Genomic DNA, 23,327 nt, shown 5'->3' on the forward strand with positions numbered 1-23,327 from the left:
AAAGCGATTGTACATCCCTACTCTACATCCCTCAAAGTCTCAAAATGGTACAAGCAGCCTGCAAGATAGGTGTTGCACTGGACACGAGGCTGCAGAATCTGAGTACTAAGTCCCTTCTTGAAAATAATGAGGCCTTCTCCGATCCAAGCTTGATGCCCCTCTCCAGCCTTTCCACTTCTGATCCAGGACTTTCTGAGATGGAGAGGGGTGGAGGGGTCAGTTGCAGATGTCCTTCTGATTCAGGGCTGAACTCTAAGGCACATGATTTCAATCAGTTTTTTCTCTTTTCTCTCCTGCAGCATAGCTGCTCTCCTACTTCTGTTCTCAGTACTGACAACCAACACTTTGTGCCAGGCTTACTTTTATACAGGTTTGCAGCAAGGAGGCTGAGCCAAGAGGAAGGACTGCCCATTAGGGATGTGAATCGGGCTTCAGACGATTGAAAATATCGGACGATATTTTCAAAATCATCAGAAATCGGGGGCTCCCCCCAAAACGATAAGAGAACCCCCACGATCAATATCATGGGGTTTTCCTATCATTTTAGGGGAGGGCAGGAAAAACGGCACACAAAAATAACCCCTAAACCCACCCCGACCCTTTAAAACTAATACCTTAGCTTCCCCCACCCTCCCGACCCCCCCAAAAACCTTTTACAGGTACCTGGTGGTCCAGTGGGGGTCCCTGGAGCGATCTCCCGCTCACGGGCCGTCGGCTGCCACTAATGGCCGGCGCCATCTTGTGCTCCTACCATGTGACAGGGGCTGACCAATGGCACGGATACCCTGTCACATGGTAAGGGCAAAGGGCCATCCAGTGCTCCTACCATGTGACAGGGTCCGGCCAATGGCACGGATACCCTGTCACATGGTAAGGGCAAAGGGCCATCGGCACCCTTTTCATTAGTGGCAGCCGACGGCCCGGGAGCGGGAGATCGCTCCAGGGACCCCCACTGGACCACCAGGTACCTGTAAAAAGTTTATTTTGGGGGGGGGGTCGGGAGGGTGGGGGAAGCTAAGGTATTAGTTTTAAAGGGATGGGGTGGGTTTTTTGTTTATCGGCTCGGGCACAGCCGATAAACAAAACCGCGATCGGGCCCGATGAAAAAAAAAAACCACATAAGAACATAAGAAAATACCATACTGGGTCAGACCAAGGGTCCATCAAGCCCAGCATCCTGTTTCCAACAGTGGCCAATCCAGGCCATAAGAACCTGGCAAGTACCCAAAAACTAAGTCTATTCCATGTAACCATTGCTAATGGCAGTGGCTATTCTCTAAGTGAACTTAATAGCAGGTAATGGACTTCTCCTCCAAGAACTTATCCAATCCTTTTTTAAACACAGCTATACTAACTGCACGAACCACATTCTCTGGCAACAAATTCCAGAGTTTAATTGTGCGTTGAGTAAAAAAGAACTTTCTCCGATTAGTTTTAAATGTGCCCCATGCTAACTTCATGGAGTGCCCCCTAGTCTTTCTACTATCCGAAAGAGTAAATAACCGATTCACATCTACCCGTTCTAGACCTCTCATGATTTTAAACACCTCTATCATATCCCCCCTCAGTCGTCTCTTCTCCAAGCTGAATTGGAACTGGAATCCGAACCGATTCCGGTTCCGATTCACATCTCTACTGCCCATGTTCAATGTGGTGTGCACACACTATAATGTACATAGGCACTATAAGACAATAGAAGCTACTGATTTCAAAGTAATTGTTTTCACATTTTGTAGGCCATTTGTATATGCATGAATACTAAAATTTAGTGTATCACCTAGGGATGTGCAGAGCAAAAGTTTAAGTTCATATGTCCATATGTCCAAAGGGGGTCCCATTTATTTATTTATTTATTTATTTGTTTCAGATTTTTATATACCGACGTTCTCAATACAGGTATCGAATAAAGTCGGTTTACATAGAACAAAACTGTCGCAATAGGGCGTTACATTAAACAGCGTTTCTTAACATATGAGTAGCATATAACATATAACATAAATATAAATAATATAAATTAGATATTACATATACAATAATAATAATAACTCATCAACAGGATGTGGATAAATATAGGGAATGTTTAAAACGTGAATAAATATCTTGAATAACTAAAGGGGTAGCCTAGAATGTGATATGTGGGTACATAGACCTTGTTGATGTGCAAAAAGTCCGAGTTATGCATGGTTTAAAGAAGACTGATGAATCAGAGAAGGAGTCTTAAACAGGTGTGTTGTTCAGATCTGGCGTGGTTGGTTCTTGAGGGGGGTATAGGTGATCGAGGATCATTTGCGGTCAATATGGACATAAACAGAATTCAATGAGTTGAGTATATGTCCATATGTGCAAATAAAAATTTAAACCCCTCACCCTCCTTAATCCCCTCCCCCAAGACTTACCACAACTCCCTGGTGGTCCAGCGGGGTCAGGACGCCATTTCTGACCAACTTTGCAAGGAGCACGTGATGTCGGCGTCACGTCGGAGTGACGCGGCGTCACGTGATTCCCCGCGAGTTCCCTCCGGCACCCTCGTTCGGCCCAAAAGGAACTTTTGGCCAGCTTGGGGGGGCCTCCTGACACCCCTAAGCTGGCCAAAAGTTCCTTTTGGGCCGAACGAGGATCCCGGAAGCGACCCCGCGGGGAATCACGTGACGTCGGCGCCACGTCAGAGTGACGCGGCGTCACGTGATTCCCCACGGGTTCCCTCCGGCACCCTCGTTCGGCCCAAAAGGAACTTTTGGCGAGCTTGGGGGGGCCTCCTGACACCCCCAAGCTGGCCAAAAGTTCCTTTTGGGTCGAACGAGCGTTCCGGCGCGAACCCGCGGGGAATCACGTGACGCTGCGTCACTCCGACGTGGCGCCGACGTCACGTGCTCCTCGCAAAGAATTTCAGAAATGGCGTCCTCACTCCTCGCTGGATCACCAGGGAGTTGTGGTAAGTCTTTGGGGGGGGGGATTAAGGAAGGTGAGGGGTTTAAATTTTTATTTTGGATCAACAATCGCGATATTCAACATAGCTATGTTGAATGTTGGAAATCCGATCGTTTATGTCTCATCACTTTTTTAAGTTAAAAAAAAAAATAAGTAGCGTTTTACATTTATGTTCAATACGAATGCACACCCCTAGTATCACCTATTCATTCATATTTTAGTATTTAGAGCACTTACGTGCTCGCATCCATGTGCATGTGCTACCCGGCGAGAACCCATGGACTTGCGATTTTATAACTTGTTCGCGTATGTTAAAACTCGGGGCTTTACGTGCATACGTTTTTAAAATCCGGCCCAAATGTTTTATCAACATGCATTAAGTAGCCTGTATTCATGTGCACATCCAAAGTATAAGCATATTTTTAGCTTCACATGCACATTTACCAGTGCAAAAAAAATGGTCGAGGGGCATTCTGGGATGGGGTCAAAATGTATGCCTAGAAGTTGCTATTTTATAAGAGATATTCATGAATATATTATCTAACTTATCCACAAAATTTCACACCTGTAATGACTAGCACAACTGAAATCAGCCTTGTCCGATGTCTGCTCTTTTTGGATGGGAGGTCTGGGTGAACAAGTGGGGATTCAAGATGAAATGCTAGAGGGCTTATGTGAATTGGAGACAGATTGAGTGAAGTGGTGGAGGTATCAGCAACATGGTGATTACAAGTATCGGCCCGATTTTTAAAGGCTCTCGTGCGCAAAAAACAGGGGTTACATGTGCAGGCAGGCCCTTTTAAAATGTGCACGGCGCGTGCAAGGCCCTGGCCGCACACGTAACCCCTGTTACGTGCACAAGAGCCGGGTCTTGGCAAAGGGATGGGGAGGGGGTCTGGGAGGGGCAGTCCGGAGGACAGGGTGGGGCAGGACTGGAGATGCCAGTACAGCGGCTACTGCTCCTTTGGAGGAACAAAAGATGTTTAAAAAATTGGGGGTATCTAGGATAGGGATAGGGGGTGGGTAGGAGAGGGACAGGGGAAGGGAGGTTAGGGTAGGTAGGGAAGTTCCCTCCCAGACCGCTCCTTAATTGGAAGCCCAACAATGTGTCGCCACACGATTATGGCTTAACTCTGCCCCCCTCCCCCTTGCACACGCCACCCGTGCATTTTTTAAGTCTACCCCTATATGTGCATACATTACAAAATATCTGTTTTTATATGTTTAATTATATTTTTTGAGCACCAAAAATATACGCAGGTATGTTTATAAAATAGGTAGGGAAAGTAAATGCTTTCACTGCATTGGAAATAAATGTGTATATGTTTGGAGCACAAGTATATGACATTACTAAACTGCTCTGTTCCCGCTACTCAGTTTATAAAATATTAGGCTTATTCTCCATGCGTCCACATGCAGTAACACAAATAGGTTTGAAAGGTAGGCTCTAAGAGGATAAGTTTCAAAGAGACTTCGGTGGGTGAAGTAGTACTTTTATGCACATAGAGGAGATGCATTGCAAGGATTGATGTCTAGGCAGGGTTGGGTCATACTTCCTCATTTTAAAAAGTATAATCATGTAGAGGTGAATTTTAAAAGCCTGGTACGTGCCAAGATCAGGAGATGTGCATGCCAAGTAGATTTTAAAAGCCTCATACATGCACATGCATCTTCCATGGTGCAAATATCTCTCTTCAATTCAAGAATGAGTGTGTTGTGGGTGTGGTTTGAGTGGGTTGTGGGCATTCTAGGGCAAGGTTAAGAAATGGGTGTGCAAATACTTAATCGCCTAAGTGAGTGCCCAGGACAAGTGCCACGTAACATTTCTTCTGCTATGGAGGTGTAACTTAAAAGAAACCAACTCATTTTCGAGAGAGTTTAAAAGATCTAGGGTAACTGGGCGGGGGTGCAGGTTTTTAACTCGGGGGTTTGTAAGATCTAGCTCTACACTGGACGAACTGTAGATGAACTAGTGAAATTGGTCATGATGTAGATGCACGCCAGTTATAACATTTCCCCACTTACATGGCTCATACCCAGCTCCCAATAGGAAAAGTATTCTGTTGAATGATAGACTCCTGCACCACAAAAAAAAAAAAACAATAAAGTTGAACTCGGAAATTCAAGCTTAAGCCAGTGATGTGCTCCCATTTTCTTTTCAAGGGTCTCTTGCCCCTTATCAGTTTTAATTAAGGGATTCTCATCAGTTGTGCTCCAATCAGTAAGTCACTCTTTATTATCATAAAATTATTTTGCAAGGAGATCCCAAGAGCCCCTAGGACCCCCCTCCAGCACATTACTGTCTTCAGCACTGCAGAGCTCTAGTAAGACTCACAAAGATTAAACTTACTAACAATCCATTTTAACTGAATAGCAACAGGGAATAGATTAATTATTTATGAACTATTAAAGTGAGCAAATATAATTGGAAGCTGATAGTCATACCTATAACAGAAGGCCTCAGTGTACAATGTGGGCTATCATCATTACAAAAATGTCTTTATGAAGCTTGAACAATGAGTATGGATTTTTGGGATTCTCTCTCTCTCTATGCATGAGAAAAATGAACAAACAACTTACAGCAGTAAGACAAAATGATTCTTATTGTCATCAAAGTGACAGACAATTCTCATTGTTCTGCAGGTAACAATGAGCAAGTAGGCTCACATTTATACACATCCTTCAAATAACTGCATGCAAAGCAATGTCAGAGCATGGCTTAGAAGACATTAGTAGAATCATCCAGTGGACGCAGCACAACACCTGAACAAGCTGTGGAAAAATGTCTATTTTCAGATAATCTTTCTTTCTACCAGCATTGGTCCATTCTGAAAGAATTTATGCTCTTTGGAATTTTTATTTTTTTTAGAGCATTCTAGTATTTCTTTCTTAATACAATAAATGCATGGAAAATCATTTTAAATGACTTGAGCTAGAAGATGCATTATATAAAATAGGTATAATGTTGAGCTGTGCAAAAGAAGAGAATTAATCATCTTACTAGCATGCTTTTTCTTTTAAAAGGTTTGCAGTTTATAGGATTTTACAATTTATCCCATTTGAATTGATATTAGAAGTAAATAAGTGTTTAGTTCTAATTTGCCCATAGAGTGAGTTTGCTGATTGGAATAAATGAGAGACAAGTATCCATGCACTGATATATATAGCACATCATGATATCTTCCAAATGAACCTGTAAAACTATCATGAAACCATAGGGGTAGATTTTAAAAGAAGCGCGATCAGCCTACTTTTGCTTGCGCATCAGACTCAAGCAAAAGTACGCTGGATTTTAGTAGATACGCGCGGAGCCGCGCGTATCTACTAAAATCCTGGATCGGCGCGCGCAAGGCTATCGATTTTGTATAGCCTGCGCGCGCCGAGCCGCGCTGCCTCCCCCCGTTCCCTCCAAGGCCGCTCCGAAATCGGAGCGGCCTTGGAGGGAACTTTCCTTTGCCCTCCCCTCACCTTCCCCTCCCTTCCCCTACCTAACCCACCCGCCCGGCCCTGTCTACACCCCCCCCCTTACCTTTGTCGGGGGATTTACGCCTCCCGGAGGGAGACGTAAATCCCCGCGCGCCAGCGGGCCTGCTGCGCGCCGGGCCGCGACCTGGGGGCGGGTACGGAGGGCGCGGCCACGCCCCCGGGCCGTAGCCACGCCCCGTACCCGCCCCCAAAACGCTGCCGACACGCCCCCGGAACGCCGCGACGACCGGGCCCGCCCCCGACACGCCCCCGACACGCCCCCCCTCCGAGAACCCCGGGACTTACGCGAGTCCCGGGGCTCTGCGCGCGCCGGGAGGCCTATGTAAAATAGGCTTCCCGGCGCGCAGGGCCCTGCTCGCCTAAATCCGCCCGGTTTTGGGCGGATTTAGGCGAGCAGGGCTCTGAAAATCTACCCCATAATGAAAGAGATTAACATTTAGCCTGGAAAAAAGGAATGAAATGTCTTTGTATTATAACAGAGCAGACTTCCAAACCTCAGGAGTTCTAAATGGACTTGGTTCTTAGGATTTCTACAATATGGGGTAGATTTTCAAACGAGCGCGAACAGCCTACTTTTGTTTGCGCTCCAGGCGCAAACAAAAGTACGCTGGATTTTAGTAGATACGCGCATAGTCACGCGTATCGGCTAAAATCCTGGATCGGCGCGCGCAAGGCTATCGATTTCGTATAGCCTGCGCGCGCCGAGCCGCGCAGCCTACCCCCCGTTCCCTCCTAGGCCGCTCCGAAATCGGAGCGGCCTAGAAGGGAACTTTCCTTTGCCCTCCCCTCACCTTCCCCTCCCTTCCCCTACCTAACCCACCCGCCCGGCCCTGTCTAAACCCCGATCCTACCTTTGTCGGGGGATTTACGCCTCCCAGAGGGAGGCGTAAATCCCCGCGCGCGAGCGGGACCCCCTGCGCGCCGGGCCGCGACCTGGGGGCGGGTACAGAGGGCGAGGCCACGCCCCCGGATCGCCCCGGGGCGTAGCCACGCCCCCGTACCCGCCCCCAAAACGCTGCCGGCACGCCCCCGAAACGCCGCACAATCCGGCCCCGCCCCCCGACACGCCTCCCGACACGCCCACTCCGAAAACCCCGGGACTTACGCGAGTCCCGGGGTTGTGCGCGCGCCGGTGAGCCTATGTAAAATAGGCTCACCGGCGCGCAGGGCCCTGCTCGCGTAAATCCGCCCGGTTTTGGGCGGATTTAGGCGAGCAGGGCTCTGAAAATCTACCCCTATATATATTCCTCAGATATATTTTCATATGTGAGCTTTAAACTCATGTTCATTTGCATATTTTAGTTACCCTGAAAACCATACTTCATCAATGCCCTCATGCCTGCAATAGGGACTTGGCCTGCAATAACAGTGCTTTCTACTGGAAAGAGATGTGATTGGTATTCCATTTGACATCTCGCGGGCTGCCCTCATGAGCCATCACTCTCACCTCCGCAGCCGGCCTCCACTATCCTCGGCACGGCAGGATGCCATTGACTCTTCCTGCAGTAGGACACTGCCAGCTCCTATCTTTCATTGCGCTCCTTAGGCACATGTGGGCCCGATGCCAGCCCTCTTAAAGGGACCATAAATGGCCCCTGTTGATAACATCACTTCACCCTATTTAAGGACAGCTTCCCTGATACACCCTGTTTCAGCAACAGTTCCAACTACATCCTGTAGTGCATGTTGTTTCCTATCTTTGTCTGCCCAACCTATTCCATCCTTTACCTGCCCAGACTATCCCTGTCCTGCCTGCCCAGCCTGCCTCAGCCATATCCATCCCTCTTCTCCTCCCTTGGATGGATAACTGGTTTCTACCCTTGGCTGACTCTTGCTATGCCTGTCTACTGCCTGCCTCAACCCTTGCCTGGAGTTTCGCTACGCATGACTACTGCCTGCCTCTGATCATAGCCTGCCCTGGACCAAGACTCTAGCCATCCCCAGAGATCTTCGCCTAAGACCTGCTGGCCCAGGCTTCCAAAAGCTCAACTCAAGGGGAAAGAGGACTAGTATATATGAAACTCTAGAATGGTCTCTACTTCACCTGGGTCCACCTCCTAGCAGTAAGAACCTGCAGGGCTTCTCCCTGCGGGTAGAGCCAATCTCACCCCAGCCACACATACAACAGTTTTCTGAAGCAATGGAACTGGTAGCTTCACCTCGCTCCAAGCCATCCCAAGTATACTTCGCAGGCTGCAGGATCCACAGGGAGCCTTGGAGCTCTTCACTACAGCTATGGATGGTCTTACTACCTGCCTGGATGTCCTGACTGCACCATCTTCACCACCATCGCCTGTATTGGTGCTGTCACCTCCAGTCGCCAGTCAATAGTGGTCTCTCTTTCTTTTTCACTCATACAAATGCACATGCATACACACAAACACACACACACACACACACTCCTCTCTCTGTTCCCTGTCCTATATTCCATATTTACCATAATTCTTATTGTTGCAGAAGCCACATCTTCTCCATCTGTAATCTCCAATACAACTCAGTCCAACTATAACCATCCCACTGATGATAGTGTGAGAAAAATACAGCTTTGATGGCAGAGAGTTTTAGAATATTGTCAAGCTTTATTTAGAGGATGTGAAGAACTTTGTGACGTGTAAGTTGAGATAATGGATCAAAGCAAACTATGCTTTTTTGATATATGTGCCTATTGTATATAAAAACATTTATATGACACTTGATATTTTTACAAATGAATGCTTCAATGCTTTTTTACTGTACTTGCATTTTGCATTATAAATGCATACATCCACCATTTATGGGCTTATTATTGTACATGAAGACTAAGGAACTGTTGCCTGGCCAGATTTGTTGTGGGAGCACTAGGGAGCTGTCCTGATTCAGGGAAGATTGGTGTGCCCTTGGACCATGGCACAACTGCAGAGGAGCTCTGTGGAAGCGCCAAGGCAGGCAAGACATGTCCAAGCATGGGCAGACAGGCTGAAGACTAGGGACCCTGACCTCTGCCGAAACTGAAAGCAATGGATGAGATCCAACAATGCCATGCTGGTCTCTGGGGTAGCTGTCCGGCCACTCAACAGCCCTTTCAGACCTGCTGCCTGGAAATGGCAGATGTGACAGGATGGACAGCAGTCGAGGACAGGCGATGGCACTGGAACAGGAACAAGATGTGGATACTTGGAGACTTGGATGAGACATGGACACTTGGAGACTTGGACGAAACGTGAATACTGGGATACTTGGACGAGACATAGATACTTGGATGAGACAAGGCACATGTAGACTTGGACAAGGATTCAGGATTCTCAGACATAGATGAGGATTCAGAATGCTCAGATGTGGATAAAGATACAGGATGCTCAGATATGGATGAGGATTCAGGATACTCAGGATTCTCAGAGGTTTAGGCAAGGACTCAGGATATAGGTACTAGTACCGGTTGAGTACTGCACCACAGCGCACCCTACACAGCTGCCAATGGTTGGTCGCGGACCACGCCGGAAGTGAAGCAAACTCCAGTGAGGAAGTGAAGACTTGGATCCGTAAACATGTCAAAGATTTAGGAGAAGCCAGCACCGAGGTGCGCCCTACACAGCCGCCCATGGCTGGTTGTGGACCACGCTGAAACAGAGCAGGTTCTGGCTTGAGTTTAGGTCTGGACAGAAGCAAGCACACGGTAGTCCGAAGACCAGAAACAGGATTCAAGACTCAGAACTCTGATTCAGGAACATTAAAAACAAGGGCCTTCGGGAGGCTTACGCTGCAGATGTGAAGGTAGGCCTTATGCCACAAAGCACTCTACACAGCCCCCCATGGGCTGGTCATGGACCATGACAGAGGCATGCCAGGAAGGATGGACGAGAGGAACCTGGAAGCTGGATGAAGAGCTGGCGAAGAGGACATCAGGATCAGGCCTGGAGCATAGGACATCAGGAACATCTGGACACCGGGACATCTGGACAAAGACAAGGGATCCAACGAGAGACCAGGAAGCATGAATGAAGATGGAAACAAAGGACCGTGAACCTCAGATGACAACAAGGGAATTCCCATGAAGAACAGAATGCTTTGAAGAAGTGAAGATGGACCTCAGAAGCCTCTTGGATTGATGAGCTGGAACAATGGAGAATTCAGGAGGGAACTGGCGAATATGACGAAGGACTGCCGAGAAGCCCCTTTTATAGGGCTGAAGAGGAGACGCCTTGGAAACGTCATCAGGTGGGCCGTGGGCCCTTTAAATGTTCAGTAGAGGCATGGCCATGCACCTATAGAGAGGCAGGACCAGGGACAGTGATGGCGGCATCCATGCCATGAAGAGGATCAAGCAGGAGCGGCATTAGGCTGCGAAGCAAGACCCTGGCATTGGTGGCTCCCTGCCATGAAGATAGGCAATGGTGGCGGCAGATCCCTGCCACAAGAAGGTCCAGCGGCGGTGACTCTGCCTGCCGCAAGTGTGGCCGCGTGAAGAGGAGCATCAGTGGCGGCTCTGTCCGCCACAGAAAGCAGGCGGAGGCGGTGCTTCAGCCGCATAGAAGGTACCGGGAATGGCAGCAGCCTCCAGACCACATAGAAAGAACACCGGCTGCGGCAGCAGCGGCCTCCAGGCTGCGCTGCAGGTGAGAAGCTGCTTGTGGCTAAGCCCGCAAGCAGCATTGTAACAAGATTAGATTGGTTTGGGATGACTCAGGCTATTGCTTATCACAAAGGAGTGAGTATAAGGCTGGTAAGCTACTGTTATGAGATTTGGAAGTAAGCCAAAGAGAGAACTATAAACGAAGTTAAAGACAGCTCTGGTTAGATCAGAAGAGCACCTTAGCCATCCTGTCAAACCAGTGACTGATCTCCAGAATATAGTTGTAGCCTGCTCACACTGGGAAACTGTGAGAGAAGTATCAATTTAAATATCTTTTGCTACTGCTACTGCTTTTTATAAGAACATAACCTTTGGCATTTAAATGAATATAATAATTTATAATATAACCTGTGGTTTGATTATTTGTCAGATGTTATCATAAGTATCTGTTTTGTACATATATTAAACAGAGAATATAGCTTTTCGTATTTTCACAAAAGCTGTAGTCAGGTATAACTATTAGTGTATTTGTGTGATCCAGACTACAAGGCAAAAACTACCATCTTTCAACAAGGGCACTGGCATCAAATAAAATAAAATACAAATAAATAAGGGCCGGATTTTAAAAGCCCTTATTTATTTGTATTTTATTTTATTTCCAGGCTTAACAAACGCATATGTGTAGGCATTCCCAGGGGCGTGTTTAGGTCTAGGATAAAAAGTACATGCACAGATTAAATTCTACATTTGTATTTTTAAATGGAAAACACACCCACTGACAAACCCGGTGGAAATCTCTGTAGTCAGTTTTTCCTTGGGACTTTGCATCAATGCGAACACTTTAGAAAATTGCCTCACAAGGCTTTATTTCAGAACAGACTACTTTTATTACCTGCACATTGGCGTGAATAGACACATTAAACTTTAATATATAGGCTTATATATGAACAACTACAGGCACATATCTCTCTTCATACCTAGCATTTATAAGCTCCTTGTGAAGTTACAATAGAAAACATAATAGCCTTAGTAAACTTGGATACTTAAATGATGAACTGCCTTTTAGATATTCAGAGGTCCATATTCAGTAAGCCAGGGAACAGAAAAGTTAGCCAGACAATTCCTTTTGAATATTGACCTCTTAAATGATAAATGTGTTTTATGGATATAATACCAATGCAGGCAATATATTCCATTTTTACATAAGACATGCACAGATCAGGAGAAAAATTTCAAGGTGATTATATACAATAATATCAAGATAGCAGTGTGGCAAGGCAGTGGCAAGAGAACAGAAGCATGCCAGAATGCATAAGGAAAAGTATTATCATTAGAAAATAAGGAGATGACAGTGCCTCAGTATAGGTCATTCAAAACAACTCATTTGAAGAACTGAATTCAATTCTGGACGTCATACCTCCCCACTTTCTCCTCATAGAGGCAAAATGGCAGGCAGGAATTCTAGAGCATGGAGCTCTAGAACAATGTTATTATATGAATCTCAAAGGGGGCAAACTCGGGAGAATCATAAGGGTAATACTTCTTTACAGAAAGGTTAGTGAATACATGAAGCAGTCTCCCAATGAAAGTGATGAAAATAGTTGCACGACTCAAGGAAGCATGCAAGAGGATCCTGAGATGAGAGGGTATAGTCTGAGATTGGACAGGCTCACTGGTATTTCATCAAGAAAAAAGAGATCACTATGAGGAATTGGTCTTTATCTGACAACATTGCCTGTCTCTCATCTCTTTTGCTGGTGCTTTCATAGCATTGGAATATGGTATTCAGTGCTATAGCAAAGGTTTTATGTTTTATTCTCATAGGTGCACAAATGTAAACATTTTCTATATTAGGCAAAATAATTATATCCCTCATTTCTGTTCACCTGTTATTTGGATATTTGTTTATTTAATTAAAACAGTTTGTGCATTTGTTGACATTCCTGTATGTTTCCCTCAGTTTTTCTCCCTTGGTGCTCAGATTTGTATCTCTTTGGCAGATATCCAGGGTTTAAGCATATGAAAAGAAAATGCAGATGGCACCTAACTATCATAGGAAACAGAAGAAATCCTCGAACACCTGCAGCTAAAACAGACTCCCCCCTCACCCCCCACACACACCCAAACACGCTCATTCAGTTTTCATATAGCATCAGCTAAAGAATCCAAACATTATCTGACATCACCTGCAAAGGTGAAAACTGCAAGAGGATTCTCTCTTGTTCTTAATAATCACATAGGAAATGAGATTCTTAGAATGAGTAACCAATGTAAAAGTGCCCTGAAGTCTATATTCAAATTTTGGCTGCAGTCGTGATCATACCTAGGAGAAATTGGTGTTTTTTTGTCCCTTTTCTTTTGCTTACTGGCTTTTTAAACCTGATCACCTACTTAAAGCTATGACATACTGTACACAGGACAGAGACTGCACAACAGGGAACTACAGTGAACAAACCCAGAGGGCTAGACGCACTTTCACCTTCTCTGCATTTCAGCACTTTATGCCTGTACATGTGCTAAAATGAATTAATACTCTCACGCTCTATAGATTCATTGACGTCTGAAGGCTCTGTTCTCTGAGCAGAATCCAAATTGCATTGCTCAATGCAATTTAATTAACCCTACCATTTTTGGGGGGAAGCTCTCTCTACAATTAAACATAAAATCTAGGCAGACACTCAGCAACCTGAGGAAATCTGTCTCTGGGAATTGCATGCCAAGTGAAGATTTCTTCTTATAAAATAGTAGTGTAACGTTTAGAAGTTTTCAAATGCATTATATTCTGTTGAAAGATATTTGCATTTTATATAACTTTATATATTTACTGCCTAGAATAATAATTATACACAGAAAGATGCTTCTGTATGGTAAAGTATTCATTCTTCTAGCATTGTCTTCATAATACAGTTGAACTGTTTAGATCTCAGGAATGATCTTTCCAAGTTGCATGACAATTTAAGGGATTTATTTACAAACCTGCAGTCTTTTCCCAGGAACAGAAAATACCAAGAGATTCCCTAACCTGTGATACTACAGGCAAAAATATAATGGCTTTGCTGAACTCCCCCAAAACAACAGGACTACCATCTTTTATAGGGGCCATTTGGTACCAGAGATCCATCCCTCAGTAGAGTCTCAATATCAGTGGCTTCCTCATGAGAACTATTCTTCCCCCACCACAGAATTAAGAAGCAAAAGTGCAAAATAAATAAATAAATAAATAAATAAGAAAATGCTAGTGAGGAATCCCCCTCCCCAATCCCCAATCCCCATTCCTTGCCTCGTGTTCTAAAAATCAATGACCTAGGTCCCCGTCCCCATCCCACCTCCTGATGACCACAGCGCATGTTAGGTGTGCAGGGTTTGCAACCCCATTTCCAAAATGGTGCTACCTAGCCTTAAGTGTCTTTTTGCTTCTGTCAGACAGTGGCTTCACTGTGGCACTAACCTCAGCACTGATGGTGCCATTTTTAAGAGGATTGCGGTGGGGCAGGAGTGATTAGGCATTACTCATGCCCTTTCTTTCTCCAGCTCCCCCTGTGAAAGTGGTTAAGTGGGGGCTAGGAAGGTTCCCAGCATGATACATTTTGGGAGGACAGGAGGAGGATTGGAGGGGTCTGGAGATGCTCTAGCATGGCTCATTTCAGCCCAGTCAGGTAAGCCTGGGTCTCGTCAGTTTCTTGGGGGCAGGAAGAAGATCATTAGAGAGTGGGGAGACCCAAGCTTGGCTTGGCTCAGCCCAGCTGGGTAGACCAAAATCCCACAAGTTTCTTGAGGAGTGAGAGTGGGTCAAAGAACCCCGGGAAGGCCACCTTATAGTTTTGTTTTTTTTAATGCATTTTTTAGTTTAGGATATGAACCAAACCAAAATATACATTAAACAAAACAAAAAATGAAAAATAAATTAAATATAAACCAAACCAAAACAATTTTTATTAGCCTGAACATCTCTATCTTATAATAACTTTTATTATGTTCTTATCAAATATTAAGCATTTTTATTTTGAATCCATCTGCACCAATTCAAATAGCAGAGACCAAAAATGATCTAGTATAAAATTAAACTAACTTGCATATACACCTTCAAAGACAGATATGTTATTTTTGGTTGTGATATCTGCCACCATTGAATTGCACTAACATCCAACACATTTGGGGTTAAATGACAGCTTTGTCAAATCCTGTGAGCTTGTGAACATTAGGACTCATCTGCATTCAAAGGAATGGAACAGTAGCCTCATGCCTTGCAATCCAATGAAAGGACATACATGATAGATAAGGGAAGACAACAATCAAAGCCATTTCTAGGGGTAAAATTCCATTTTACCCATCAGAATGGGTTGTTTGATTATTGTCCACTTGAGATGTGAATCGGAACCGGAATCTGATCGGTTCCGGTTCCGATTCAAAACTTAAAATTTTTATCGTCCGGCCCGATTGGGTTTTGTTTATCGGCTGCGCTCGATCCGATAAACAAAAAACCCACACCGACGGCCATCCAGTGCTCCTACCATGTGACAGGGGCCGGCCAAAGGCACGGATACCCTGTCACATGATAAGGGCAAAGGGCCATCGGCGCCATTTTTATTAGTGGCAGTCGATGGCCTGAGAGCGGGAGATCGCTCCCCGCGCCCCCACTGGACCACCAGGTAATTTTAAAATGTTTTTTGGGGGGTCGGGAGGGTGGGGGAAGCTAAGGGGTCGATTTTTAAAGGGTCGGTGGGTTTTTTTTTTAATCGGGCCATCGGCACCATTTTTATTAGTGGCATCAAAATGGCGCTGATGGCCCGAGAGTGGGAGATCAGTCCCGGGGCTTCCACTGGACCACCAGGTACTCGTAAAAAGTTTTGGGGGGGTTCGGCAGGGTGGGGGAAGGTAAGGGTTTAGTTTTAAAGGGTCGGGGTGGGTTTAGGGGTTGTTTTGGTGTGCCGGTTTTCCCGCCCTCCCCCCAAATCCCTGCTTTATGATTTTTCACGATAAATCGGGGGAATTGCTATTGTATCGCGCACTCTAACGATTTTTGACGATTTAAAAAAATATCATCAAAAAACGATTCACATCCCTATTGTCCACCCTCTGTGTAGGTCAGGTTATTTATGTAAGAGAACCTGGGAGTGGGGGTTAGGAAGGGGAGATGTGTGAGGGAGCGGGGAGAAGCATGCACACAGTTTTATCTTTCAAAAGTACTTGTGCAAAAAGCAGGTGCACATTTGTTGGGTGCTTTTGAGAGTGGGAGGGGGGGGGGCTATAATCCAACCCATATCATTTTGCTTTGATTATTGTGGCAAACCCCATTGATAAAAACTACCCACAGAGTTTGCCATACCATGGTGTTTTGATTATCTGGTGAAAAGGGAACCAGTCTGAGTTCTAGTCTTTCCTAAGAATTTCCCACAACAGCCAGACAAGTCAAGCAGCAAACATAGTGTCAAATGCCTTTTCATATTCACGTCATTTTTAAAAAAAAATTATTATCCTTGAAGAGGAACCAGATTATTTTTAATATTCTTCTAATATCTTTAGAATAACTTTTGTCAATAGATTCTGAAGTGTTTTATGACATTCACTGAACAATCTGATGTCAGTTACACCTCAAAAGTGACAACAATCAGATTTAAAAAATTGAAGAACTGAAAGCAGTATAGCAGTTGTGTATTGTATGAAGGCCTTATAATACATGGAAATACATTTGGATGTGTGGTTGTGTATCATTCATCATTTTAAAACTGCAATAATGTTTTATTCCTTTTGTTTGACAAATCTGTCTTTATCACCTAACAGTGATTCATGTACAATGCATGTGACATGCATTGTCTTTACAAAATAAACATTTTTATTGTGCTACCTTTTCATTACTACTTAAGGGAGAAGTACTAATAAGGAGGCTTAATCTTCAGTGATAGTTCCAATTAGAATAATTAAGCACATAGGGGGGGCTAATTTTCAATAGTGTGTGTATGGCTGCACATGCATGCACACATAAGTGGGTTTGTCTAAAGTTAAGGCAGCAGTTGCAAAGTTTATTATTTATTTATTTATTATTTTTTTATATACCGATGTTCCTGTAAAGAATACATATCACATCGGTTTACAAGGAAGAAACTGTCGCCTCGATGGCGGTTTACATTGAAACATTTAACAATTAATAGCAACAAGAAGGCGCAAAGAGGAACTAAGTGGAGCTTACAGTGAATTAAATGCAATGCATCTCTGCCCTGAAATATCAGTACATACATGATGCAGCACTATTTATACCTTAAGCACGCGGTGTACCACGCACGTTTTTGGCGTGGATGGTCTGGGGAGGTGGCTGCACTCAGAACTAGTCTGAGTGTCTCAAATCTGTATTCAATTGCTAGCTACTTTGATAGAATTTTCCATTGAAAAATATATTTGTTCAATTTGGCTGCAGTGCTGCCGCCAGCTAGCCATGGTTTCTTTGACCACACTTTTTTTTTTATTGATCTGAGATGGTCTTTCTGTTTGTGCCACTGAGAGAAGCTGCTAGCAGTGGCATTTTTCAGCTTATTTTACCCCTTGGGGTAGGTTGCAAGCAGGATATGGGTGTTGTGGATGGGAGATATATTAATTAAATTGCTAGCTACTTTGATAGAATTTTCCATTGAAAAATATATTTCTTCGTTTTTGCTGCTATGCCAAGCAAGCCATCATTTTATTTAACTAGTTTTTTTTTTATTAAACTCAGGCTGTCTCTTTGTGCTCTTTTAACCAAGAAGACATGCAGTACACTCACTGGGCATCAGTGGGCACTGGGTAGTTTTGCAGACTCACATATATATTATTGTGACAGCAGTGCTCTCTGAAGTCAAATCCCCAGTGGTCCTCTTTTTTAGTTACAAGCTTGGTGTGTGCATACAGTGGTCCCAATTTTAGTGTACATCCAGGCACAGCCTCATGGGCCTGGGAGCAGTTTTGCAGACTCACATATATTGGGACAGCGGTGCACTCTGGAGCCAAATCTCCAGTGGGCCTCTTTTGTAGTTACAAGCTTGGTGTGTGCACACATACAGTGGTCCCACTATTAGTGTACATCCAGGCAAAGCCTTGTGGGCCTGAGGGCAGTTTTGCAGACTCACGTATATTGGGACAGCGGTGCTCTCTGAAGCCAAATCCCCAGTGGGCCTCTTTTGTAGTTACAAGCTTGGTGCATGCGCCTACAGTGGACCCAGTAGATGTGTACATCCAGGCACTGCCTCGTGGGCCTGGAGGCGGTTTTGCAGAGTCACGTATATTGGGACAGTGGTGCTCTCTGAAGCCAAATCCCCAGTGGGCCTCTTTTGGAAATAATTATTTTAATTGAAATCCCTAGTAGGCAGTGACATTAAATCCATAATGTCAGGGAAAGCTAGACATGGTCGAGTTATTGGGACTGGCATAGAAGGCACTTCAAAAGGCAGTGCTCGTCCCCCATTAAAGTTAAAAAAGGACCTATTCCAATCTAAAATATCTGGAGGAACAGGCAGTTCCATTTGGAAAAAAACAAAATGTAAAGATGATGTATCACCACCACCTGTTTCTGACCCTGTAGTTTTGGAAGTGAGGGAAGGGGAGGCTGAGTCATGCCAGACAAAATGGCGACCCCCAAAAGCAACAGTGCAACAGCAGACTCAACTTAGTGTTGACAATGTAACGCAGGCACTGCTTGCTTTTGATTCCGATGAAGAATCATCTTGTGTGGGATTCTCATCATCAGAAATGGAAGAAGTAATAGCTGAAGAAGGTTTAGGAGGATTAGTTAGTCCTGACTTAGCCTCTACCAGTGCAGCAGGGGAGAGATGAAACTGATGATGATGAGGAGGAAGAACAGTCAGTGCAGGTACAGAGTGTGACTGATGCCCCTGGCATTGCTTCTCAGGTTGCACCCACTACTTCAGCTCCAGTGCCAGCATCCATACCGAAGTCTAAAGAGAAGGGATCAGGAAAGAAACCTGTGATCTGGAGCCACTTTAAAGTGACGGAGGATCTGCATTTTGCTCAGTGTAATTACTGTGGCAGGGCTATTAGCAGAGGCAAGCAAATGGGACAGCTCTCTAATTTTGGCATGACACATCATATGAAGATGCAACACCCAACAACAGTACTGCCATCTGGGGATGGTGGCAATTCCAGTTGGGGGACCCCTTTTTTTAGGCAGTGTAAAGTGGTTGAAAAGGAGCAGAGTCACCCCATGAACTCAGCCCCTACTAGCAGTCAGGTGGCAGGCCAGCATCCCCCTGCCATGTGGCAGAAGCGACAACCCACCATGGAGCAAATGGGGTAGTATGCAGTAAAGCTATTCCGGGGTAGGAGGCAGGCAGCCTCAAAAGTTGTAACCAGGAGCATTGGGGAAATGATTGCCTTTGGAGACCATTCCTTGCAGATAGTGGAGAATGTGGGTTTTAAAACATTTGCTGAAGGTCATAGTTCCAAATGACAAAGTCCCCACCAGAACCACATTTAGCATAAAGGTCATCCCCAGCCTGTACAACCAGTGTCACAGTCACATCTAAGCGCTGCTAGTTAAGGCACAGGGGAGTGTGCATTTCACCTGTGACATCTGGACTGCCATGAATGCTGCACATCTCCCTGACAGCACACTGGTGGGACCTGGCTGAGGCAGGGGCAGGCAGCAGCTCTATTAATGAACAAGTAGCAGGGTGAAGGTAGGCTTTACTGCACACCCACCTGACTGTCGCGACCCATACCTCAGCCAATATTCTAGCATGCATCAGAGAGTTGCTGGAGGGCTGTCAGCTACACCAGTGAGACAGGAATCCTCAGACAGGGTTCTTTGTCACAGACAATGGTGCAAACATGGTAAAGGCAATAACCGACAGGCGCTTTCAGATCATCCAATGTTTTGCACACACTCTGCACCTGGTAGTAAAGTCAGCTCTGGGGTTGGGGGTCCAATCACCAAGAGAATGAATACCTGCATATGTTAATACAGAAGATTTGGAAAATAGCAGCGCACTTTCACAGAAGTGTGAAGGCGGGGCAGGTTCTCCGACAAAAGCAGACTGATTTGGAGATGCTTCACAATCGTCTCATTCAAGATATTTCTACCCGGTGGAATTCCACCTTTATGATGCTGCAGAGGTTAGTGGAGCTACAGACACCCCTTCATGAACTTTCTGGTTCAATGGACATAGGTGTGCATAATCCCCTAGGGCATCATGATTGGTTAGTCATGAGTCAGCTGGTAAAAATCCTGCAGCCCTTCAAGGAAGTCACGGAGGAGCTGAGTTCCAGAAGTGCGACTTTGGTTGACACCATCCCTATTGTTAATTTTCTGTAGGAAAATTTGGAGGGCTTTAAACAGGAAGAGGGAATGACAGCTGAGGTGCTGCATTGTCTGGACTTTTTGCAGGAGCAGGTGCAAGAGAGATTAAGGACATTAACAGACGACCACACATACATGCTCGTCACAGTCTGTGATCCCCATGTGAAAGGGAAACTCGCCCTACAGTCCAATTATCTCTCATTTGTGAAGGACCTGCTGTTAGCAAAAGTCCGTGATCAGGAGCACCATAGGCAGAGACAGATTAGGCATGAAGCAGAGGAGAAAACAGCAGCGGGCACTTCAGAGAGTCGTGCTTGCCCAAGTATGAGCAGCACTCTATCAGCAACATCTAGTACCTCCACCTCCTACACTTCAGTACGCCAAAGCCATGTTGCCCATAAAGAATCATCTGCTCTGCTACGGGCTAGAGAGAAAGCAGCTGGCATCAGTGACTCTCAGCCCACCCAAGCAAAGGAGACACCATCACAGCTGTCAGTGACCCGGTATCTCTCAGAGCCCACAGAGGACATGCAGATAGATCTGCTGGCATATTGGGCACACAAGTCCACTGTCTGGCCACACCTAGCCAAATTGGCTCAGCGATATCTGTCATGTTCACCAACTTGTGTGCCCAATGAATGTGTATTTTCAATGACAGGGGATATTATGAGCCCTCACCGCTCAAGGCTGGCACCAGAGTTGATGGAAATGCTATAGTTTTTGAAAATAAACCTCCCTTTTCCCTGGGAATGGCAAGATGAATAAAAGCAATTGAAAGCCTTTCTGCAGCTCCAACTGCCTCCTATGCTCCAGATAATATCAGTACGTACGTTTACCTGACCTGAAACGCCATGCCGTCCACTGTCCAGGCCGTACATCCCTACAAGAGCCTGACCTCAAACGCTGTGCCTGTCTGAGTTTAGTTCTAGTATTTCTAATTTCAGTTTCATGTATTTGTGCATCACTTCTTTCCAGAATATTCTTTTCCTGTTTTGCAACATTTGGAATGTAAGAACATAAAAAGCTGACTTAAGATGTTTGGAGCTTGCATATTTCATATGCTCAATAATTTTCATGACCTTCATAATATGGGCCTTGTTCCCGAAATCTTTCTTAGGTGCCAACAGTAATGTGTCTAGTACTATAGAAAACTGGTGTCCCTACGAGGGCTTGATCTCTGTCCTCAAATGCTGTGCCTGTCCAACCAGGCCTTACGTCTGTAAAAGGGCTTGACCTCTATCCTTGAATGCTGTGCCTGCCTGTCTGTCCAGGCCTTATGTCCCTATGAGGGCTTGACCTGTATACTCTGCTGTGCCTGTCCGTCCAGGCCTTATGTCTCTACAAGGTCTTAACCTCTATCCTCAAATGCTGTGCCTGTCCATCCAGGCCTTATGTCCCTAAAAGGTAGGGATGTGCAGAGCAAAATTTTATGTTCATATTTTTTATGTCCGAAAGGGGGTCCCACTTGCGGCCAATATGGACATAAAAAAAATCCAATGAGTTGGGTATATGTACATATGTGCAAAAAAAAAATTTAAACCCCCTCACCCTCCTTAATCCCCCCCCAGACTTACCACAACTCCCTGGTGATCGAGCGAGGAGTGAGGACGTCATTTCTGCAATCCTTGGCGAGAAGCATGTGACGTCGGTGGCACGTCGAGTGACGCGGCGTCACGTGATTCCCGGCGAGTTCGCGCCGGACGGCTCGTTCGGCCCAAAAAGAACTTTTGGCCAGCTTGGGGGGGCCTCCTGACCCCCTCAAGCTGGCCAAAAGTTCTTTTTGGGCCGAACGAGCCGTCCGGCGCGAACTTGCCGGGAATCACGTGACGTCGCGTCTGAGTGACGCGGCGCCACGTGATTCCCGGCTCGTTCACGCCGGACGGCTCGTTCGGCCCAAAAAGAACTTTTGGCCAGCTTGGGGGGCCTCCTGACCCCCCCAAGCTGGCCAAAAGTTCTTTTTGGGCCGAACGAGCCATCCGGCGCGAACGAGCCGGGAATCACGTGACGCCGGCGTCACTCGACGTGCCGCCGACGTCACATGCTTCTCGCCAAGGATTGCAGAAATGGCGTCCTCACTCCTCGCTCCATCACCAGGGAGTTGTGGTAAGTCGGGGGGGGGGTTTATATTTTTATTTTGGCTCAACAATCGCGATTTCCCACATATCGAACATATCTATGTTCGATATGTGGGAAATCTGATCGTTTATGTCGAATCAATTTTTTAAGTAAAAAAAAAATATGAGTTGCGTTTTACTAATGCGGTCAATCCGAATGCACACCCCTACTAAAAGGGCTTGACCTCTAATGCTGTGCCTGTCCATCCAGGTCTTACATCCCTAAAAGGGCTTGATCTCTATCCTCGAATGCTGTGCCTGCCTGTCTGTCCAGGCCTTACGTACCTACGAGGGCTTGACCTCTATCTTCTAATGCTGTGCCTGTCTGTCCAGGACTTATTTCCCTACAAGGGTTTGACCTCTATCCTCTAATGCTGTGCCTGTCCATCCAGGCCTTATGCCCCTAAATGTGCTTGACCTCTATCCTCGAATGCTGTGCCTGCCTGTCCATCCAGGCCTTATGTCCCTAAGAGGGCTTGACCTCTATCTTCTAATGCTGTGCCTGTCTGTCCAAGCCTTATGTCCCTACAAGGGTTTGACCTCTTTCCTCTAATGCTGTGCCTGTCCATCCAGGCCTTATGTCCCTAAAAGGGCTTGACCTCTATCCTCAAATGCTGTGCCTGCCTGTCTGTCCAGGCCTTATGTCCCTACGAGGGCTTGACCTCTATTGTCGAATGCTGTGCCTTCCTGTCCATCCAGGCTTTACATCTCTACAAGGGTTTGACCTTGAATTCTCTGCCTGTCCTTCCAAGCCTTATATCCCTAAAAGGGCTTGACCTCTATCCTCAATTGCTGTGCCTGTCCATTCAGGCTTTATGTCCCTACAAGGGCTTGACCTCTGTCCTCGAATGCTGTGCCTGTCCATCCAGGCTTTACGTCCCTACGAGGGCTTGACCTCTATCCTCGAATGCTATGCCTCTCTGTCCATCCAGGCCTTACGCCCCTATGAGGCCTTGACCTCTGTCCT

Source organism: Rhinatrema bivittatum, chromosome 7, assembly GCF_901001135.1.
Source record: "Rhinatrema bivittatum chromosome 7, aRhiBiv1.1, whole genome shotgun sequence".
Lineage (NCBI taxonomy): Eukaryota > Metazoa > Chordata > Amphibia > Gymnophiona > Rhinatrematidae > Rhinatrema > Rhinatrema bivittatum.